The 25419-nt window shown below is 36.9% G+C and overlaps 1 non-coding gene across 1 annotated transcript; it reads left to right on the top strand.

Moving 5' to 3' along the window:
- Positions 1-9704: 9704 nt before the first annotated feature.
- Positions 9705-9776, top strand: Trnat-cgu (transfer RNA threonine (anticodon CGU)). Its single transcript has one exon. It is a non-coding gene; the product is annotated as a tRNA-Thr (tRNA).
- The last annotated feature ends 15643 nt before the right edge of the window (positions 9777-25419 follow it).

Genomic DNA, 25419 nt, shown 5'->3' with positions numbered 1-25419 from the left:
GGTCTTGAATAGCTACAGTTAGTAAACGTAAACGCAACTGAAAATAATTCAGGACTTAATTTAGTATTAAAGCTCTAAATGTGACCAAGGACTGCATATGCGCAATCTAGTAGATAAATCTGTGACATATATAATGCATCGACGTCAACAACGTGCATTTTCATAAAGCATGTTTTCACGAACTTATCCTCGAACATCGTAGGGAAATCTTGTGAAACAAAATTGACCTACTTACGAATATGTGGCTCTAGTGATGTGCCAACCCCATTTCCCGTTACCAATATATAGGGTAATTCGCCACATTTATTAACTACTGGCCACCTCAAACCAAAAATGAATTCTATTCACCTGTAAAAGTGGCCAGTTACTAGCGAATTAACTATTAAAGTTGCGTTGTAGCACTTGTAGCAGCGTGAAAAGATAGATATAATACCTATCAGTGTCAATTACTATGCCTTTTAAATTTATAATGAATACATCTAACAACCTAACTTTTATAAATGTTGTTTATACGACAACGGTTTCACTCACTTGAATTTTTAGTCGCTATTGGCGACATGTTTCGGGCTCGTCGGGGGTCCTTCCTCAGGCTCGAGTGCTCGCGACTAAAAATTCAAGTGAGTGAAACCGTTGTCGTATAAACAATTTAAAACATGTCTCACGAAAGTTTACTATCGATTGTTTTATAAATGTGTCAAAAATGGTGAGTTTCAACCTCACTTGCAATGCTGTATAGAGCAGAAAAATCATTCCCTACAAAAATTCAAAAAGATAGCGATCAGAAGCCTTATACTTACACGGAAAAGCGGTTAAAGAATAAATAAATAAATATCTAGGCACAATCTTACACAGGTCAACCTAGCTCTAAAATAAGTAAAGCTTGTACTATGGGTACTAGGCGATGTTATACATACTTTTATATAGATAAAAACATACTTAGTTACATAGAAAACATCCATAACTCAGGAACAAAATTCGTAATGATGATCATTTATATCAAATAAATGTCATGACCGGGATTCGAACCCGGGACCTCCTGCTCCAGGAATTTTCCCTATATTCAATTGCCCATCACTAAGCTCAACGAGAGTTTAACCAGGATGAATGCCACCGTGGAGCCCCAAGCGAGTCGTTCCGAGGTTATACGAGATTACTATTCCCGCCACGTGTGCCGTATATTGTACGTCAGCACCAAAAGTTAGCAAATGTGGTACTAAACTTCATGAGGTGGCAGTTAGCATCCATAATTGTGGGTAATGGCACAGAATAAATGTAGGTACAGAACGCGTCTGTTAAGGGGCCCACAGATTACCAGTTCGCCGGACGATATCAGCCTGTCAGTTGTTTGGAGCTGTTAAATTTTGCGTTTAACTGACAGGCTGATATCGTCCGGCGAACTGGTAATCAGTGGGCACCTTTACGACAGATATGAACGCAAGGTGGCGTAGCGCGAGCAAGCGTCCGTTCCGTAGCGGTGCGCGGCAACTACTACTGCTAGACACCGAAATTGGTGTGCGCCGCATGGACTTGTAGCGACGCGACGTAATCGCGGAGTGAGACACGCCTGGTAATGGTACTATTCGGATTTAGACTACACCATTCGTTACTGCTCTATAATAGGGACCGTGCGTGGTGGAGGATCTGCCATCTTGTGGCTTGAATCGGAAACATATGTGCACGTGTACATTGTCAAAGCAAGCCTATTGCTGCCAATACACTGCTACTGCAAATGTCAAAAATCATCGATTTTGACATGTAATACTAATGCAGTAATCCTGCAAGCTGTATTGCTGCCGGAAAAGTAAAAAAGGTCATCAACAGAGTAAATGTCACTTTGATACCAAATAGAAAGAGACAGATACTTCATCCTGACATTATTTATTTAACCTTAATTGCACAAAAGAAAACCTTACAGTATAAAAGGCGGACTTAATGCCATGAGACATTACACCCGCTTATATATTTAACTTGATGATATTTGTACAAATTCAACAACCCGGTAAAACAGTTGAAATTGTTTTCCAGTAACTGAGAAACCATTTCCCAGATCGTGGACAATAATTCACAATATTGTTATAGCGTCTAAGTCATGACACAGTAAATATGTAGATAACAGTAGGTAAGCAAAGTGCAGCTACACGCTGATCGTCGGCATGTCGGCTTGTATTTGACAAACCGTGATAGGAGATAGATACTGGACCGGGGTAAATGCCCTGAAATCATAAATTTTTACTTAAAAAACATACAAGAAACGTGACTTATTTGATATTATATTCAATTGTACTAACATGCAATGCTACGCAATATGTATTGTAACGTAATGTAAACGTTTATTGCAGACAACTAAATAGCCCATATTGTATACACAAACAGAATACAATTTACTATTTACAGGTACCTATCGACCGTAGTCTGTAAATTTCTATAATATTACTTTTTATATTTGTTATACATTTATAAATAGAATTAAAAATAAACAATTAATCACAAATTCATAAAACAACACACACCAAGTCAAATAAATTAAATGAACACTTAAATAATAATAAAATAAAATTAAAATTATGAAAATTCTTAAATTCAAAATTCATATATTATTTAAAAAAAAAGGTACAAATTAAAATACGATTATCGCTTAAGAGGTAATGGTGCGCCACCTCTTGAATATTCTGTAAAACTGATGACGGCATACTATTGAAAGTGCGCTTCAAGCAATTGAATTGTGTTAGCAGTTAAAAAGAATCAAAGTATTGTTAGGAATAGTAAGGCTAAGTGTAATCTTCTACAAGTCTCCTACAACCTCAAGAGGTGCTTGACGATAGAGAAACACGGACCTTTTGGTCAATTTTAGTTGCAACAAAAATATTAACTATAATCTATAACGTTTTCGGCACTGTATTGTCAATATTATATGTAATATTTTTAAATGTATCTTTTTTATAATGACTGTTTGTGCCAAAATAAAGAGAGAGAAAAAAAAACTTACTGTTTCACAGACGTACACTGTATCGCAAAGCGCTTGTTTTAGTGGTAGTAAAACAGAGCACTCTTCGCTGGTTTTATATCCGATCCGAGGAAATGAGACTTCGGACGTTAGATGGTCTTAGGTGAGACGGTTTATAATACCTGCTCGTCGATAAGTACTTATTGGAAAAGGTTAATTTAGTTAACCTAATTATTATGTTGTTAAGTTAATCGGAATGACATGATAATAAGCTAAAAAAAAAAAAAAAGCTAGAAATGTATATTTAATACAATACACATTCATTATAGCGTTCAAAAATGTATATCGAACGTCACAGATAATTTCGAGTCGACTTGTTAAGGATGACTCACGTTAGACCGGGCCGTGTCCGGGCCGGAGCTTCCGGCGGATCGTTTTCTATGGAAAGCATCACGTGATCATCTGTCATGTCATAGAAAAGTAAGCCCCAGAAGCTCCGGCCCGGACACGGCCCGGTCTAACGTGAGTCATCCTTTATTCAAGGTCAAGGTTTGTTCGTACAAAAAGATTTTAAGCTAAAAGGACGTCAGAAGCAATACCCACAAAAATATCAAAAACAGAAGTGACAGCTTTTAGTTTCTACATAAGTATGACCCAGTTAAGAAAAGCAGCAATTTCCTTCCACACCTAATTTATCCACTTGGCGCTCTCATCACTTACGTCGTACCTCATAATCTTATCACATCACTCATCTTACCTCGCATTACGATGTTGTTCTGCTAACCTAGTACAAGTGAGCGAGAAGAAACTCCGATTACATCAGTTGATATCTGGGACACCGAGCTTTTCTCGGAAAACATATAAAAACTCAAAAATGCGCGTTTTCCTAGAGATAAGACCTAGAGAGAAGAGATCGATTTTTTGGCCCCGAAAACCCCCATCTAGCAAATCGTTAGAGCCGTTTCCGAGATCCCCGAAATATATATAAATATAAAGAAGAATTGCTCGTTGAAAGGTATAAGATAAACGAGATATGAGAACATACAGTAATGTGCAGTAGCAGTTTATTTATAGGCACTACAGTAAAATGAGTTAATAATTTTTAAAAATAAGTTATAGACAGTCATACTGCCGTATTCGAACTTCAAGATATTCACAAGAGACGACACGTACTAGATCCATTCTAGATACGTTACAGTTTAGATATCAACTAGTTCTCTTTTGCAGCGCAATTCGGGTAACCAATGTCACTTTTACGTTAGATAGAGTAAGATATCTATTAGATGTGAATTGGATCTCTAAGTCATATCCTGTGGAAATCGTTCAACAGTATCTCCAGAATCGCGCAAATGTCAAATTTGACAGGTTAGATCTTAAACATATCGTTATCGTATCTTGGTGATGTCTAATAGATGTCTATTTCAAAATCCGAATCGGGCCCATAGGCACTATCACCTCAAGAATAAAACAAACAAACTAGTCGGTCAAAAATCAACAATAAAGTTCGAATGACGGATTAATGAGTCTACTTTGCGATGATGATCATCTTACAGACAAGTTTCATAAGATGGTTTAACAATCACGGAGCGTGACTACCTGTTTGGACATGTTTACTTTCTGATACATTCCCTCTCTGCCTCGCTCGGCCCACTGAATTTGCGACTGCATCCACGTTTGATTTTTACACCCTTTTTACTACCCATTACTTAATTTAGGTGAAGTACATATTTAGTTGAAAACAAATGTATTACGATGCGATACGATGCCTCTGTACACCATCTTGTGCCCTCTACTATTCATATGTCAGTTTCGTCGCTATCAGATATATCGGAGCGCTAAAGGTGCTAAAACATATCTGAACATGCACTCTAACGCCTTGACAATAGAGACGTGTTCTCATATTTGTAAGCACTTTGGCCGCTCTGATATTATGTGATAGCGACTGTACATGTTAGAACTAATTGATCGGACAGACTTTAGACATGTATTTCCACCCATATTAAAAGTACCCAAATAATGCTGTAAAGGAAAAGTGTGAACTGAACGAAGATGTAGTGACAAAAATTGAGAAAGGTATGTTGAGATGGTTTGGACACTTGGAAAGAATGAGTGAAAGAAGGCTAACAAAGAGAGTGTATAAGGAAGAAGTATATAGAAGCGGGAGTTGGAAGAGGTAGACCTCGGCGGACTTTCTCTGATCAGATCGGGGAAATCCTGATGAAAGTCCAGGTCAAGAGCACCCTAAACCGGCGAGCGTGTATGAGAAATGTTGCGAAAGTGAAGGAAGCGAAAGAGGTATGTCACTCAGGATCGTAGCAAGCGGAAATCCTCTGCCTACCCCTCCGGGAAATAGGCGTGACTATGTAGGTATAGGTATGTATGTATGACTTAGCTCTAATTTTATATTTAATATAACCAATACCGCAATCTACCATATAAAGCACCCACAACACAAGCCTTCCAACCAACTAAATATACTTATTCATCACAATTTCATACGAATAAAAAAATAAATTAATTAAAAATTAAAAAACACGACTGCGAAAAAGCGAACTGAAAAGACAAAAATAATTTTTAGTTGTGTTAGTTACTTAACTTAATGAATGTAAAAAATTATTAGAATATGAGTGTTTAGTGAAGGTTATAAACAACAAACGCAAAAGTTTTATGCTCATTTAGGATCGTGACTGTACCTGTGTATTTTATTTCAATTGCAGTCGGGGACCTTGATGTATTGACATTTTCCCATTTAAAAGGTCCCCGACTGCAATTGAAATAAAATACACAGGTACAGTCACGATCCTAAATGAGCATAAAACTTTTGCGTTTGTTGTTTATAACCTTCACTAAACACTCATATTCTAATAATTTTTTACATTCATTAAGTTAAGTAACTAACACAACTAAAAATTATTTTTGTCTTTTCAGTTCGCTTTTTCGCAGTCGTGTTTTTTAATTTTTAATTAATTTATTTTATTTTATACTTTTTAGAATTTTTACATTCATTAAGTTGAGTAACTAACACAACTAAAAAATATTTTTATCTTTTCAGTTCGCTTTTTCGCAGTCGTGTTTTTTAATTTTTTATTTATTTAATTAATTTTGGGGTCATGATTTCGTTAATAATCATTTGAAGTCACTTTATATTACTTTTGCGAGGGCGTCCTCAGTACAGAAAGGCACGCAGAGCGCCGCATATATCGGGCTACGCCCGACTACTTTGGAACGCGTACAGTGCGCCACGAACGTCGGGCTACGCCCGACGCTTTGAGCAAGAGGGCACTGAAGGCGTCTTGGTAAGGGTACAGCGTGTCACGTATGTGGGCCTACGCCCGACACTTAGTATGAGAGAGTCAAAGGCGCCTGGCTTTGGACCGAGTGCAGCGCGCCACGTACGTCGGGCTACATCCCACTCTTTTACCATTAGGGCGCCGAAGGCGCCCGGCTTTAGAACGCGTACAACGCGCCTCGTACACGCCCGACGCTTTGAGTAAGAGGGCGCTGAAGGCGCCCGGCTTTGGTAAGCGTACAGCGTGTCACGTACGTCGGGCTACGCCCGACACTTTTAGTATGAGAATGTTGAGGGGACTGGCTTTGGACCGCGTGCAGCGCGCCACGTACGTCGGGCTACATCCGACTCTTTTACCATTAGGGCGCCGAAGGCGCCCGGCTTTAGAACGCGTATAACGCGCCTCGTACACGCCCGACGCTTTGAGTAAGAGGGCGCCTTCGGCGCCCGACACTTTTAGTATGAGAAAGTAGAAGTCGCCTGGCTTTGGACCGCGCGCAGCGCGCCACGTACGTCGGGCTACGCCCGACTCTTTTAGTGTGAGGGCGCCGAAGGCGCCCGGCTTTGGAACGCGTACAGCGCGCCACGTACGTCGGGCTACGCCCGACGCTTTGAGTATGAGGCCGGCTTTGGTAATCATACAGCGTGTCACGCTACACCCAATACTTTTAATATGAGAGATTTGAAGGTGCCTGGCTTTGGACTGCGTGCAGCGCGCCACGTACATCGGGCTACGCCAAAACCTTTAAGTGTGAGGGCACCGAAGGTGCCCTGCTTTGGTATGCGTACAGCGTGTCACGTACGTCGGACTACGCCCGACACTTTTAGTATGAGAAAGTAGAAGTCGCCTGGCCTTGGACCGCGCGCAGTGCGCCACGTATGTACGTCGGGCTACGCCCGACTCTTTTAGTATGAGGGCGCCGAAGGCGCCCGGCTTTGGAACGCGTACAACGCGCCACGTATGTCGGGCTACAGCCGATGCTTTGAGTATAAGGGCGCCAAAGGCGCCCGGCTTTGGTAAGCGTATAGCGTGTCACGTACGTCGGGCTACGCCTGACCCTTTTAGTGGGGGCGTCTTTGGCGCCTGGCTTTGGACCGAGTGCATATACTTGGACAAGTTGCAGGAAGCGCACATCTTTCTTACGCTCTGAGCCGTAGGCCCTACGTGGAGCTCACCCTTCGGCCTTAAAAAAAATGTCATCATCATCATAAATGTTAAAATTAAATCAAACCATACGGTTATAATGATACTTTCACGATTTGTTCTGCCAAAGTCGGTGCAGAGTTAGCTTAGACGGACTCTGTATCGTATCGATTAATAAATAGAAGTTATATTTTAAACTTTTCGATTCCATAAGCGCAATTACGAACATGTTTTAAAAACTATGAGTAGTATGTACCTACCTAATATAATATAATTATATTTTTTTATGATCAGCGGTCAAACCCTTTCCTTTTATTTTAATAAGTATGGTTTTATGAGATTAGCTTCTCTTAACATATTTTGTCAATTCTTACTTTCTCAGAATGAAACTTAAACCCACATGTTGCATATATAGTATCAATCGGCTTTCAGCCCTTCATTTTGATACCCTACTCGATAGGTTTGCACGATATTTTTTTCTAAAGGTTGCGTAATATGGCGTATTAAGTCCGCCATATTGTTTATATAATGACGTCACATAGCCTATGTTACCCGGGATGACGTAAGGATTCTAATGATGTATCATACGTCTAAATCGGTTAAGGCATTCAGAAGTTAAGGTGGAATAAAGAAACTCACATACATACAAACATGAACGCTGAAAACAATACACTCTTTTTGTTTGGGCAGTCGTGTAAAAACATCCACTCCTCGCTTTAAATTTAAATGAAATTCGTGTAAGTAAGCCATGTGTGATGTTTCCAAGAATAAATTTAATGTAAAAATCCTGCTATCGGCACACATTTTTAAATACTATTCATAAATACAGCTGCAATTTTCTTTTTCCTGATTCATCCATACCACTTAATCAAAGGCCTTATTATTTTTCTCGACATCCAACATTTTCATTATTACCTACGCAACGTCATAACTAGTCAACTATTCATTTAAGTTAGATTTAATTTCTATACAGTTAAGGTTGAATTTTAAATAGCAGCTTAAAGGAAAGAGGAGTTTGCGATAGGAATTAAAATTGGCCACCGAACCTCGACGCAGAGGTTGCTGTAATAAATGAACAGATGTAAAATCAAAAGGATCAAAACACCTTTTTATTACAACACAATTTTAAACTTAACAGTCTAATCTTTAAGATATAAATTAGCTTGGCGCCTATAATGTCCGTATGACGTTTTACGTACGGTGTAGAATAAATAATGCACGTGTTTAGTATATGTCAATATGACGGCAACTGCACCTCGGTTGTGGTAAAGCCAGTACTGGCTCTGTACGCGAAAAATTCGGAACAGCCATGACATAACTCATTCAAATATTACCCGTATTCTAACGCATTAAAGTCTAAATTCAAACTGGTTTTCCAACGGCCGCTATGACTGTTTGTGCGGTGAAACGGTACACATTATTGCTTTGTCTAGTTTGGCTAAATATCGTGTTTTGATGAAACGTTTGTATATTTGCTTATTTTGAATGCGGCAACCTATCTCTTTAAAAATCAGAGATCTAGAATGACGCCTACGCTTTACCCTCTAGTGCATGTCATAAAAAATATTTGTTGAAATTTGTACTTTAATATATGCTAATAGAGTTCACTATTATAACTGCCTTATATTCGTATGAAATCACGTACTAATATGAAAATTTCATGAGTGCAAAGTACACACAATGCACCTGACATCAAACCGATAGGTATTTGATCGATATTTGGTATCATAAAAATAGGAAAAATTTGTCCAAAAAAGTGTCCGCGTGTAAATACAGTCGTAATTATACTTTAACTATCTGAAGAAGAAGAAGAAAGAAAAAGAAATACATTTATTTAACATCTTAATTGGGTATAAAGAATAACACATACAACACAAATTACAAAAACTAGATGCTAAACAGGATCCCCACTCAGCATAATGCCACGGCAAGCTATGACGCTGATTTTCAGTGGGTATGTACGTCTACCATCAGTTTTGACATTGATACATACGCTCACGTCTACGTAACTTACTTTCTATGCATCTCGTTCGTACTTGCATATTAGTGAAAGCGAGATGTACAGAAAGTAAATTACGTAGACGTGAGCGTTATGTCAATGTCAAAACTGATGGTAGAGGCAAACTAAGCTACACCTAAAATAAAACCAAAAAGAATAGAATACGAAGTTACATATGTCTTTGATAAAACTAAACGAGTGACATCACACACGTCAAACACAGATTACAACTGCTGCCCACACACACTGCTTCCCCTTAGAGTTGGTCAAAGGCACCTAGCCTTTCAAAGATAGCATACACCAGAGAATTTGGGACGGGTACCGCCGTGGTCGGGTGGTCTAGTGGTCAGGACGTTAGCCGCGTAAGCTGAAGATGCGGGTTCGATTCCCGCCTCGGCCGCCGATAGACTTGGTCACTTTTTCTTTAGTGAATGATATCATAGAGAAATATAGTAAGAATAGAGTGCTCACTCCATACATCAGTTTTGGTACAAAAAAGACCATTTATTTCGCAGTCGACATCTACCATCGAGTAGCGGAATCATCAGTACCGCTACTTGATACTATATAGAATTCTCTAGTGTCGCGACTCACGAAAATTGTATTGAACAACAATTTACAACTAATATTAAAAGCAAAAGGAGGGTTATAATATTAGCTAAAGATGGTTGAGCTCTGCTTGTATTTCTGTTTTCTTTTGTATTGTCTTCTTTTATTGAGGTGTGCAATAAAGAGTATTTGTATTGTATTGTATTGTTGAGCATTAGATTTTTGTGTCGTTGCAACATCTATTGTCAAGCAGTACTGATAATTCCGCTACTCGATGCTAGATGTCGACTACGAAAATAATAGTCGTTTTGGTACTAAAACTGATGTATGGAGTGAGCACTCTATGTATTTTTTGTTCTCTATGATGATATCTATTTCAGTAGAAACTTCTTTTCAATTTCACCCTGTCCCTCGCTAAAATATTAAACACAACTTATCAAGTACGACGCACCGCCATCTTTTGCGTACTTTAGGGGATCATTTCGCGGCTGTTTAAGTTTTGTTTGATCGTTACAAAGTGGTTAAGAGCACTTATGAAAGCTTTTAGGGAAAGTTTGGTAAAACACCGGTTTGGTATTGACTTTGGGGTACTATCATTTTAGGGTTGTTATATCCGGTGTAGAAGGAAGAGAGGCAATAGAGAGTACTCTCTCCAGGCGGGTGTTATGCCTGGGGACCGAAGTCCAGTGAGAGTTGGTCGGAAGTTATATATATAGCAACTGACATTTAATTTAACTACGTAAGCGCGATGTAGGTCTCTTACTAATTGCGTTCTAGCTCCCTAACGCCATCTGTTAGATTATTAATAGCACGACGTTGGCAGTGACAGCAAGAGGAGACGCCACATCCGGCCTTGTTTTTAGGGTTCCGTACCCAAGGGGTAAAAACGGGATCCTATTACTAAGACTCCACTATCCTTCTGTCTGTCACCAGGCTGTATCTCATGAGCCGTGATAGCTACCAGTTGAAATTTTCACAGATGATGTATTTATGTTGCTGCTGTAACAACAAATACTTACTAAAAAGTATGGAACCCTCGGTGGGCGAGTCCAATTCGCACTTGTCCGGTTTTAAACTCAACTGGGTGTCCAGTAATTTTTGGATAGGTAACCTAACCACCGACAGCCACCTTAGGCTGGTTCAGAAAAGGCAGTTAAAGTTTCGTGGTTTTCGAGATAATCGAACTTGTACAAATTCAAAATCATTTATTTTCAATTGTATAATTCTTACTCTGCATAATATCCTCCTAAGGCCCAGCCATACAACTGAAAAATGCAAAACTTGGTTCAGAAATTTGAACCTACAATGTAGGAAATAAACTGTTGATTTTGCGTTGTTCAAAAACTGAACGAAACAAAGCAAAAGCAATGGTGTTAAAATGGAATACGATTTAAATTTCATTGAACTGAATAAGTACAATAGGTAGGACCTTGGGCCTTCGGAGGCTGTAGCAGAATGATACATGTGCTAACTCGGGGCACGAACACTAAAGTGGTGGAGGATGGTAAGTATTTTTTTTTAACTTAAGAGGTGCGATATGTGACATTATATCGTGTGGCCTGTAACACGAGCAAATAATTAAAACATAGATTGTACTCCTCAAACTTTTACACTTTTGTTCAACAACTTTCGTGGTCTTCTCCGAGACCACGGGGACAACGCCGTCCTCGAAACGTCGGAGGTAAATCTTAAAACTTAAATACGCGATTAAGTCCCGTTGTTCAATTTAAAAAAACTTTAAAAAATTATTTTAAAAGTATTTAAAGTCCCTATTTTTCATACAAAATAAATATTATCTTCAATGGACGCCATCGCCACGCCATATTCATTGTGATTGACGTTGCTTGTCACGCCTTAAACATAAAAAAAATCGCAATACATTGCGTCTTAGAATAAACTTTAAAGTGTATTAAAAATCAAACCACAAGTTATTTTTAAAAGTTGCTGAACAAATGTTGGTCAGTATGAGGAGTACAGCCTACAGTTAATTTGTTTGCTCGTGTTACAGGCCACAGACTGTATTGAATCTGTTTACAGCAATACAGGATTACCAATAAGCATAATTATGCATAAATATACATCAAATAAACTTTAATAACATTCGTGCTCCGAGTTAGCACAGGTAGGTATAGATGGTCAAGCAAATCTTGTCAGTAGAAAAAGGCGCGAAATTCAAATTTTCTATGAGACGATATCCCTTCGCGCCTACATTTTTCAAATTTGCCGCCTTTTTCTACTGACAAGATCTGCTTGACCAAGTTCCTAATTTTAGTGTAAAATAGCAAGTGATATAGACGAAGGATTTTAGCAACATTTTAATTAGAGGTAGAGTTACCTACTTACAGAGTTATTAAGGTAAAACGATAAAAGACATGCGATCGCGAAATCTTCCGTCGCAAGTTTCTCGCAGCACGACGTATCTCTTGTTCCTTTCTAATTTCCTGGTTTTGTCTCTATGTTATTTTCCATGCAGACAAGAGCGTTGTTAGCTTAAAGTATTAAAAATTTATTCCATTTTCAACAGACATTGCCGTATTTTCTATAGTTAACGTTTGATCTTTCGTAATATTCGTTCCACTTGCAATGCAATAACAAACCGTTATTGCATCGTCTCAATAGTCTAAGAGCTAGCCTCGAAAAAAGTATGACAAATAAATAAATGAATATATGAATAATAATATAATAGGACTATTTTATACGGATCGAACTAGGGCCAAAGTACGATCAATATGGCTTATGTTGTGGGTACTAGATGATGATGTATATGTATGGAAAATCCATTACTCAAGAACAAATATTTATGATATTCACACAAATAAAATAAATGCCGAGCAGCAGCCGACGGCTCGATTCGGAAAATGAATTAGATTTCTACTAGACTTCAACAAGTTACGATACGGATAATTTAAAGATATTTGTAAGATAGATATGTCAAATTTGACGTTTCCGCGATTCTGGAGGTCTTCTTGAACGATTTCGACAAGTTATGACTTCATATCCAAGTCACATCTAGTCGATATCTAATGTAGATCAAGTTGATCTCTAAATCGTCTCAAGATCTTGTGATTATCTCGAAATCCGAATAGGCCTGATAGAGTTGACTAGACGCCGACGGTCGGGAGCCGCTAGTGTGGGGTAGCCCTTACCCTTTTCCGGCGCCAGCTCTCCGACTATTATGTTTCTGAAGCAAAAACTTATATTTTTAGCTACAATAGAAGCAGATGAAAAGAAGCAGCAAAAAGCAAAAGAAAAGCAAAGCGGTTGTCCGCCCTGGATAATTCTCCGGTTATATAAATATTTCGTTTGGACCGTTCCCTATTGTGCCATATTTTATGATATTTCTTGAGCATAGATTACGTCCTGTAGACTGTGCCTTGTATTGCGATTGCGGTTCTTTTAATAATAGATCTGACAGAGACCAATAATGAATGACCTTCATAACTATACTATTGCTCCGAAATTTGCTCCAAAATTCGGATATGAATTTAAATTTTAAAATTATTATACTCTGGTAGGTACCTATATTAATACATACATAATGTCAATTTAATGTAGACCCTCACCACTATCATGTTGCTACACATAAATGTGGTTGTGATATAAGTAATAAATAAATAAATCATTTAGGTATTCAGGAGAAATTAACCCATTTTTACAATTTTATTCTGCAAAACTGTAGGTTTAGTGCAGAAGGTACAGTCACCGCAATAATATGTTACACAAGGAAGGCCGCAAAAATATCTGATACGATCTTATTTGTAGAGCCATAAGAGCGTATCACATATTTTTGCGGCCTTCGAAGAGTAACATAATATTGCATTACCTAGTACTACTGTTTTAGTTTATATATAGAAATAAAATCTTGGAGCACAATTACCCACTTTACCCAGTGTGGAGCAAAGTTGGCATATTTTACTGTATTAAAACACTTTTAAGCGGACGCAGGCGCAGGCGGCGGTTAGTTTTCTCATTTATTCCAATTTCAAATTACATCGAACCAGATGCCTCGATATGAGACCTAGCTTTTGTTCTAGACCTGCTTAGTATGCAAGATGCAGCCTGAATCAACTGATCGGTTCGGAATGGAACTTTCCGTATTCAGAAAAGCTTTGGATTACATTTCAAATGACTAAGTACTTTTTTGCAGATCTGCAGATCTGTTCCGTAGTCGACTATAGGAACCCTTATAGTTTCGCCATGTCTGTCCGTCCGTTTGCAGCTTTGCTCCATGATCGTTACTGCTAGAAAGCTGCAATTTGGCATGGATACATAAATCATGCACGGATGAAGGTATAGTATGAATTATCTCAGGTGATTTTTTCGGGCTCGGGCCCTAATCTGCTAAACAAAAGGTATTGTTTGCTTTATGCAGTGGTTACACTGCTTACTGCTAATAGCCCCAACATAAGTAACGGGAACAAGCTCGTTTAAAAACCAAACTTACCATTCTAATTATATGGTTCAAATTCATGAAACAGCCCATTCGGAGATAACACGTTTTGTTATCTCCAAAACCAAGACCACACTGATTGTTCCCTGAATGAACTGTCACATGAATTTGAACTTTAATACTATCACGATAGATGCTTTTTAAACGACATTGGTTACTTCGGCACGTGCTGAAGACCGCTCTTGAAAGAAACAAAGGCTTTTGTTTAACGGATTAGGGCCCGAGCCCGAAAAAATCACTTGAGATAGTTCATACTATACGGTAAGAATGGTAAAATAAAAACTAGAATTAATTTTTATAGTACCTCCCATAGGTACAAAATGTCTTTTTTTTTATATGAATAGCAATTTTGAAGCATTTCTTTAGTAAACTGATTGATTAAACTTTGGCTACAAATATAATGACCACCAAATAATACTTAGGTACCCTAAATAAAAAAATCATGCTTACCAAAAAAAATTACTGAACACCAAAAAAATAAGGCCTAAAAATACAAAAGTACCACCATTTTAATTACGACTGCACTTCAAATTGTATTCAAATACCAAATATATTGAATGATCACCAAAAATCATTAATGATCACCAAATCTTGAAGACCATATTAATGCGATATTTTCACGTAAATAAACCACTCTGATTACCAAAAAATGTATACATATTACCAAATAAAGTAAACTGATGCCAAAATTACTAGCCCCTCCCGCTCAACCCCCGGTAGCCCGCACCCCGCACCGCATACCTACCTAACCTAATCTACTTTTCTAGTAGCATTTCGTTATGCTACTAGAAAAGTAAGTTAAACTGCTATCAGTTAAGTGGGTTAGGTTAGGTTAGCACTGCGACCCTTACAGAAACGAAATGGTACTAGAAAAGTAGGTTAGGTTAAGTTTCAACTGCTACCCATACAGATACGAAACGCTACTAGAAAAGTGGGTTAGGTTAGGTTTGAACTGCGACCCTTACAGAAAAGAAATGCTACTAGAAAAGTGGGTTAGGTTAGGTTTGAACTGCGACCCATACAGAAACGAAATGCCACTAGAAAAGTGGGTTAGGTTAGGTTTGAACTGCGACCCTTGCAGAAAAGAAATGCTACTAGAAAAGTGGGTTAGGTTAGGTTTGAATTGCGACCCTTACAGAAATAAAATGCTACTAGAAAAGTGGGTTAGGTTAGGTTAGAACTGCGACTGTTACAGAAATAAAATGCTACTAGAAAAAGGTGACGAAGTGGATTAATTAACTTAATAGGATTTATAAAGATATATTAAATATTAGCACATTTTTAATTAAAATGTGGTTACAATTTTTGTGATCATTTACTATTTTTGCGTTTACAATTATTATTTTGGAGTCATTTGCTTTAGTAGAATAGCAAGTTTAAAAATTTGGTTATCATTTTACATTAAAATGGAGTTCTAATTTTGGTGGTCATTTACTATTTTTGGGTTTACAATGATTATTTTGGTGTCATTTTCTTTAATAGGATAGCAAGATGTAAAAATTTGGTTATCATTTCACATTGAAATGGGGTTTGAAATTTGGTAATCATTGACTATTTTTGGGTTAATAATGATTAGTTTGGTGTCATTTCCTTTAAAAGGATAGTAAAATGTAATAAAATTGGTAATCATTTCACATTAAAATGGTGTTATAATTTTGGTGATCATTCATGATTTTAGGGTGGTTAACTAGATTTTTTTGGTATTAAATTTTACTAAATCTGGTGATCAGTTAAATAGCAGCCATAAACTTTCGCTGTATAGAAAAAAAATGGCTGCTATTTAACTGATCACCAGATTTAGTAAAATTTAATACCAAAAAAATCTATTTTACCACCCTAAAATCATGAATGATCACCAAAATTATAACACCATTTTAATGTGAAATGATTACCAATTTTATTACATTTTACTATCCTTTTAAAGGAAATGACACCAAACTAATCATTATTAACCCAAAAATAGTCAATGATTACCAAATTTCAAACCCCATTTCAATGTGAAATGATAACCAAATTTTTACATCTTGCTATCCTATTACAGAAAATGACACCAAAATAATCATTGTAAACCCAAAAATAGTAAATGACCACCAAAATTAGAACTCCATTTTAATGTAAAATGATAACCAAATTTTTAAACTTGCTATCCTACTAAAGCAAATGACTCCAAAATTATAATTGTAAACGCAAAAATAGTAAATGATCACAAAAATTGTAACCACATTTTAATTAAAAATGTGCTAATATTTAATATAGCTTTATAAATCCTATTAAGTTAATTAATCCACTTCGTCACCTTTTTCTAGTAGCATTTTATTTCTGTAACAGTCGCAGTTCTAACCTAACCTAACCCACTTTTCTAGTAGCATTTTGTTTCTGTAAGGGTCGCAGTTCAAACCTAACCTAACCCACTTTTCTAGTAGCATTTCTTTTCTGCAAGGGTCGCAGTTCAAACCTAACCTAACCCACTTTTCTAGTAGCATTTCGTTTCTGTATGGGTCGCAGTTCAAACCTAACCTAACCCACTTTTCTAGTAGCATTTCTTTTCTGTAAGGGTCGCAGTTCAAACCTAACCTAACCCACTTTTCTAGTAGCGTTTCGTATCTGTATGGGTAGCAGTTGAAACTAAACCTAACCTACTTTTCTAGTACCATTTCGTTTCTGTAAGGGTCGCAGTGCTAACCTAACCTAACCCACTTAACTGATAGCAGTGTAACTTACTTTTCTAGTAGCATAACGAAATGCTACAGAAAAGTAGATTAGGTTAGGTAGGTATACTAGGTATGCGGTGCGGGGTACGGGGGGTTGAGCGGGAGGGGCTAGTCATTTTGGCATCAGTTTACTTTATGTGGTAATATGTATACATTTTTTGGTAATCATAGTGGTTTATTTAGGTGAAAATATCGCATTAATTTGGTCTTCAAGATTTGGTGATCATTAATGATTTTTGGTGATCATTCAATATATTTGGTATTTGAATACAATTTGAAGTGCAGTCGTTATTAAAATGGTGATACTTTTGTATTTTTAGGCCTTATTTTTTTGGTGTTCAGTAATTTTTTTTGGTAAGCATGATTTTTTTATTTAGGGTACCAAAGTATTTTTTGGTGGTCATTATATTTGTAGCCAAAAAAAATCACGATCATAAGTCTACATCGCACCATTAAAAATTTGTTACTATACCACGTCGGTGGCAAACAAGCATACGACCCGCCTGATGGTAACCAGTCACCGTAGCTTATGGACGCCTACAAATCCAGAGGTGTATTTTTGCACAAAACCTATAACATCAAAATTGCTTCAAAAATGCCACGTAATTTTATATCAAACTAAACGTTTACTTTTTTATGTTACAACTTACAAACAAAATTCAATTCCTTAGCGAGCACGCACTTCCATCTCGCTCACGCTTTCGCTCAGGGAGAGTGAGATAAGAACACGAACTCACGGGGCCTTTAAGCAATTTAAAATATGGCATGTTGTCATTGTCAAGTATTAAATTAGCGATCAACTTTAAAAAATATTTGCTACTCTACTTTTTTCACTGTTTCAAAGAAATCCCACTCACGCTTAGAGCATTTAATAACTGGAGTCGCCTTTAAAAGCTTACCCCTCTGCCGAAAACCTTGCACAATTGTGCAAACTTTTGTATGGACTGACATGGCTATTTGTACGCTACGTAGAAATCATGTAAAGGTACATTTGACGTCTCCTTCCGCGCAAAAATCGGCAGACTGTTTTGTACAGAAAATGACAGCCATGACGTCTCCAGTTACTAAATGCTCTAAGCACTCACGGATAACACGATATATAGACACAGATAAACACCTACATCCTCATGTTTCCCTGTCCATAACATTAACCTTACAATAGCCATGGAAAGCTCCGCCATTACCCTGGGCCATAACGGCCGTAAGATAACGGATAATTCGCTGCGGCCACAGAGCTTTGATTTATTCACTTGTTTTCCACTATGTTAATGATATCTGAGGACATTAGGAACAGGATAATGTGCGGTGCTTACAGGCGTATGTTTTTTCTTGTATGTTAGGTATGTACCTATTTGGCTTAAACCTAAGTATGAAGTATGGAGGTTGAAGACAAGAGTGATTTGCAAGAATTTAACAAGTAGGTATATTAAATATATTAAAAAAGGGTCACTCACGTATTCACACACGTAAACAAAATACGTGAGTGACCCGTTTTTAATATATTTAATATGTCTGTGTCTCACGGAAGTTTTGTTATTAAAATTTAACAAGTATATGCTATAAACGTGTATCTTGTTAATTTCTTGTTTGTTTCTTGTTAATTTCATTAAAATTTATTCGCAACATAATTATTACATAACTTTATAAACGAATAAAGTTGAAAAAACACTGGTAATAAATAGTTGAAAATTAGTTAACAAACTTAATAATAACAAAAGGTTTAATTAACTTCTCTTTGCTTTGTTTTCTTTACACTTCTAAGAAAAATTTGCTTTGATATAATTATATTTTGAATATTTTCGTTGGGTAGTATTATAAGTAAGTACCTATTTATTATTTTATTGTACAGTTAGCATCGATAGTAGGTAGTCAAATGAAGCAACGCGCCAAAATTTTCTGCCGCCAACGCCATTTTCCAAATAATAGGTAGAGATAAATATCTACAGTTCGGATTCAAAAGTGTTTGTAACAGCCTAATAGAGAGTAATTAGTGTATTACGATACAAGTGCGAAAAGTAAGTCAGAGAATGATAGGTACATTTTTTAAACCGAAGTATGATCAGTACCTCTATACAGGGTGATTTCGGGGTCGTGATCCAGAACCACTTTTTCTGACTCTGTAAATGATCCACATTATTATATGGTAGTATTTGATCAAAAGATAATTACTTGAATTATTCTTATTTTTCAAGTAAAATTAATGTATACTAAGTAATTATGGTCACCCTATGACTTTTGACATACGCTGTATGGAAAGCGACAAGACGTCACATTGAGTAGGGTCACCAAATTGTATGCAAAAATGTTTTTTCCTACTTGTCATCTGGAAAATAATCATCATTATTGGTGATAAACAATAATTAACAACATCATTAGGCTCATCTTTGGATTCTGTATGATGTCTGGCTCTCTTGCTCCACGACCCCTAAATCACCCTGTATAGTGTAAATTTCATTCGATAGCGAGATGTGACGTACGCGTTTGCGTTAAGTGTCATTTTGAGTTTCAAAAACGTCCCGCTTGGAGCGCTGTTCAAAATATCCCATACAAAAAATAGACATAACACAAACGCGAAAGCTCGCCACGCTATCGAATGAAATTTACACTAGAGGTACTGATCTGAAAAAATAAATAACTAAGGAAACTAATTACTAAAAAAATAGAATTAGCCATCCCATTGACTCCATAACTGAAATTTCAATCACTTTCTCATTATTTTCCATCACCATAAAATGAAGTATAAAAATTACTCGAAGCTTCTAAACTCCCCTTAGAGACCAGTTATCTGTTCCTAACCTACAAAATTGAGCCGACACCGACCGATAAACGTCTGACAAGCAACAAAGTTAAGCCAATATTCTGGCGGTTAAAGTTTACGGCACACTTACCCTGCATCGCCATGTTTTAATATAGACTAGGGTCCGTCATTCACATGCAGAAATTCTTTTTTGTTCCTAATCCTCATACTGTTTGTCTTGCCTCGAACAAAATCAACTATGTTAGTCTTACCCCACCTTACTTTAATGAAGTCTAAGTTCTGGTTGCCTTTTTTGACGTTGTGGGAATGCAGTTACGCATCATCCCCCGGGCCTGAGCTGGGCTCTTTTTGGGGGGTATTTGGGACTCTTACCTCCCGGTTTTTCTACTGAGAAAGAGAGGGAGGGACCAACCCAACACCAGCCACAAAATCAACCCCAGTGTTTCCCACAATGTGCCGTTTGGGGGACGACCTGGAATCGCGAATCTTCTACCACGACATGTTGTGGTTGCCTAAAATTTGTGGAATCGCCGATAGAAAAAAGCTTTATGTCGACGCAATAAGAGCTAAAAAGGCGGCTCGGTCGACGCCGGCGATATGTTTTCCGCTCTTATAACATAGACATAAACATATTCCATCGGTTTTTAAGATTCCGCGTCGATAAATGTAGGGAAACGCTAAGTTTTGGGTTCCACCTAAATGATGGATTCAAATCTGCTCCTGAAAAGACCAACAACTGGAACAGAAATCTTGGCCATAGCCATTACCGCCGCCGTTCAGAAATTGCTTCATATTTCACAAGTAAAGTGAGCGGTGAGCTTTAAACTCAAATAACCGGCAAACCAGGATCCGGTTAATTTTCTATTACCCGCCATCTCGTGACGGCCGCCATTTTAGGTTTAACCCGAACGGGTTCGTGTTTCTAAATGAATACATTTATTAGCCGGATTTAAAAGGATTGGGTTACTTAAAGGGGTTTCAAAATCGTTGTTTATGTGGTTTTTGGCCGAAAAAGACTTGGGGCCCGATTCGGATTTTGAAATAGACATCTATTAGATATCATTTAGACATCACCAAGATACAATAACGATATGTTTAAGATCTAACCTGTCAAATAATCAAATTTGACATTTGCGCGATTCTGGAGATACTGTTGAACGATTTCCACAGGATATGACTTAGAGATCCAATTCACATCTAATAGATATCTTACTCTATCTAACGTAAAAGTGACATCGGTTGAATTGCGCTGCAAAAGAGAACTAGTTGATATCTAAATTATAACGTATCTAGAATGGATCTACTACGTGTCGTCTCTTGTCAATATCTTGAAGTTCGAATACGGCAGTTGGTAATAATTGCTAATAATTGATGAAATCGGCGAAAGAGTGATTTAAATTTTTTTCGTAGTATAGAATTTTTTTATTAATAAATGGAGTGGGCCAAAGTAAGTTGACAAAGGTTCCTAAAGTTGATAATTTTAGGAATCTTTGCATTTAAAGGAAATTTTTAAGATAATTGTTTTATTTTTCTTTGTTTAGGATTACCAACATATTACCATCTTACGTGCTCTTAAATCTATATAACAATCATGACTGAAGCTTATCTTAACCCTAGGTTTTAGTTTAATGATTGTAGTTTTAAGTTTAAGTTAAGAGAATATTCCTTAATTTCCATTTTAATGTTTTTCACTTTTCCAACACTTCAGATTAATAAATAGACTATACATAGGAAATACCACAAAAGAATCCCAGATTCAGCATATGGCGTTTGCAAGTTGTCTTTTATTTTTATCCAACATCCAACGGGCCAATTCGAGTTTTAGTTATTCGATCTGATTCCGATACAATACTGATCGGTCAGTACCAAAAGTGACATTTTTGGTTAAACTATTGGTGGTCATTTAAGCGTTAAGTCCGCCATTTGTACATTATTTTTATGTTTTGTGCAATAAAGTTTAAAAAATAATCAGTTTGACACTGACAGATCAGTATCGTAATCAGAGTCAGATCGCGCAACTCAAACTCGAATTGGCCCGCAATGCCTCACTAACACGATCGAGTTAAACCTGACAGGCGTCACGTTAGAACTTGTCATGCGTTGTCATGGGTTGTCTGGCGTTGTCATGCGTTGTCGGAATTGTCAGCTGCCGTGTCGTCGGGCTGTGATTGCTTTAACAGGGTTGCAGTTTGTGAAAACGTCCGTGTATATTGTATTTATAAGGATGTGTTTTTAAAATGGGTGATTTATTTCGTATAGGGCTTTAGCCTAAACCCGTTCAAGAGTTAGCCTGTGCCCAACAGTGGGACTTACCATAATAAATCAGTCAACCTAAATTAGGTACTACATTTCTGAATTTAAAATGTTCCAACGAAAATTAAAAACTAATACCGACCGTTATTAACGTTAGAAAAGGCAACGAATGACCAAAAAAGAAAACGTCATAACTTTCCCATTTTTCCACTAAGATACGCTTTTTATAATCACCCAAGTGTAAACAAAAAGGACTTTAAGTTTAGCTTTTCTAAGGCCATACGTCCTTTTCATTTCAACCTATGTCCTTTTAGCTTAGTCAGTAAAGGTACGAAGACAAGTAAATAATGTAGTTTGTCAGTGACCGAGAGCGGCCGGCGAGCGCCAGAATGGGGTTGGCAACTGTCAAAGGTTTGCATAGATTTGGCTTAAAGGGCTGGCATCCAGAGTGTTAAAAAAAAAAATTGACACAATTCTAGGGATTGGCGCTATGATGGCGCCATCTGCCAAAAACTTCCACCGGCCAACCCCATTGACTTTATATATTGTATAAGCGACGAAAACGACTACTCTGTGTAATAAAATTCTGCCAAACGTTGCTCTACCAAAGGACCCGTCTGCAAATCGTTATCTGCGAAACGAAAATAGGCGTATATTTACCCGGGAAATTAACAGGCCAACATTTTTTAGAAACAAATGCATTTTTTTTTGTTAAGTCTACCGTTAAGTCAAAAAACCGGGCAAGTGCGAGTCGGACTCGCGCACCTAGGGTTCCGTACCATAATGCAAAAAAAAAAAGCAAAAAAAAAACGGTCACCCATCCAAGTACGACGTTGCTTAACTTTGGTCAAAAATCACGTTTGTTGTATGGGAGCCCCATTTAAATCTTTATTTTATTCTGTTTTTAGTATTTGTTGTTATAGCGGCAACAGAAATACATCATCTGTGAAAATTTCAACTGTCTAGCTATCACGGTTTGTGAGATACAGCCTGGTGACAGACGGACGGACGGACGGACGGACGGACGGACGGACGGACGGACAGCGAAGTCTTAGTAATAGGGTCCCGTTTTACCCTTTGGGTACGGAACCCTAAAAACTAGTTTTTACTGAGGCACTTTGCGAAATTTCTTAGTTTTTAGGTCTGTATTTATTAAAGATAAAAAGATAAAGATAAAAATCAGTTTATTCAAGTAGGATCTGTTGGATCGCTTTTGCATCGTCAATGTCTACATTTTATGTTAAACATGCACAGTTACAATAAATTTAATTAAAAGGAATGTCAAGAAAATCGCAAATAAGAATAAATACATTACAATTTGGAAATGATGAAAGGAAAGTACCTACTTAATACTAAACTAAAAATTAAAACATGCAAAAGTGCGATTACCTAATGGTAGTTATGTCATTGTGTATTTACAATAATTTAATTTCATGCAACATCAAAATATATACAAATTATAAATTATACCTACCTAGTTGTACGTATAATGGCTGAATCAGCATTTTGCATCGTCAAAAACAAAATTATAGGCGCAATAATAAAAAAAAATCTAACATATAATAACAATTTTCAATAATTTCCAAAACAAACAAGAGAAGAAGTTTAGGTACATAACATTAAACAGTTATTTAAAGATCTAATTTCTATAAAAATAATTAATTACTAAGCCTCATGCAGTCGTTCTTATTTTGGTTCAATTTAGGCCAAGCAGTTTTATCGTTAAGGTACTCTTCGACACTGTAGTATCCTTTTTTCATTAAGGAGGTTTTTAAATATTTTTTTAAAGTGAGCATTGGCAAATTAAGCACCTCTTTGGGCAATTTGTTATAGAATAATATACATTGCCCCAAAAAAGATTTATATATTTTACGCACACGAAACTTGTGCATTGCAATTTTATGCTTATGTCTAGAACTACTCATTTTCTTAAACGAATCTATGTGCTTTAGAGCATAAACAATACACTCGTAAATATATTGAGATGCTGCTGTTAAGATATTTATTTCTTTAAATCGATCTCTTAATGATTCTCGAGACCCCATCTTGTAAATAGACCGAATGGCTCTTTTTTGTAGAACAAATATTGTTTGTATATCTGCTGCCTTACCCCACAGTAAAATTCCATATGCCATTAAACTATGAAATTGGCTGAAATATACTAAACGTGCCGTCTCTACGTCAGTCAACTGCCTTATTTTCCTAACTGCAAAAGCTGCAGAACTTAATTTGTTAGCTAGTGACGATATGTGAGGACTCCACTGCAAATTAGTGTCCAAAGTTAAACCTAAAAAGATGGTTTTATCTACTAACTCCAAGCGGTCTCCATTCAAATGAACATTTATGTTGTTGTCAAGCTTAACATTAGGTAATGTGAATCGCATACACTTGGTTTTTTGGGGATTAAGTAGCAGGTTGTTCTTTGTAAACCAGTTTAAAACTTTCGAAAGAATATCATTGATGCTATCGCAATCAATTGTATTTCTATTCACTTTAAAAATTAAAGATGTGTCGTCTGCAAATAGAACAATTTTGCAAAAGTTTTCGACAATAGAGGGCAAATCATTAATATAAACTAAAAAAAGAAAAGGCCCTAAAATAGAGCCTTGAGGCACTCCTAATTTGACAGGCGCTCCGCTAGATTGTGTTCTATTTATGACTACTGTTTGAGACCTATAACTAAGATACGATGAAATTAATTTTAACGCATTTGCAGACAACCCGTAGTGCTTCAGTTTTAATAGAAGAGTACAATGTTCAACGCAGTCAAACGCCTTTGAAAGGTCGCAAAATATGCCTATTGCGTCGCAAAAATCCTCCCATATGCTATAAATATATTTAATAAGTTCTGAAGCAGCATCAGTTGTAGAAATCCCTTCCTGAATCCAAACTGTTGGCAGTGAAATAGATTATTGGCTTTAAAATAACTCTGTAACTGTTCCAGCATAATTTTTTCAAAAACTTTACTCAATGCGGGCAGAATTGATATAGGGCGAAAGTTTGTTACGTTGTTTCTTTCGCCTGATTTGTATAAAGGTACAACTTTGCTAATTTTCATTAAGTCTGGAAACACTCCCTGTTTCACACAAGCATTAAAAATATATGTTAAATAAGGAGAAATTACATCTATTACGTTACCAATAATTTTCACAGATGTTCCCCACAAGTCTTCGGTACTTTTTTTCTTAATTGTTTTAAAATGTTTGATTAATGTAAATGGGTCAACGGTATTAAAATCGAAGATATTATTACACTCCTTAACACTTGAGCACATCAGAGCTTCAGCCTGCGCAGATGATGACTTAAGAGCCTTAGTAGTGTT

Source organism: Cydia splendana, chromosome 6 (assembly GCF_910591565.1).
Source record: "Cydia splendana chromosome 6, ilCydSple1.2, whole genome shotgun sequence".
Lineage (NCBI taxonomy): Eukaryota > Metazoa > Arthropoda > Insecta > Lepidoptera > Tortricidae > Cydia > Cydia splendana.
This window is presented reverse-complemented; position numbering and strand designations above follow the sequence as displayed.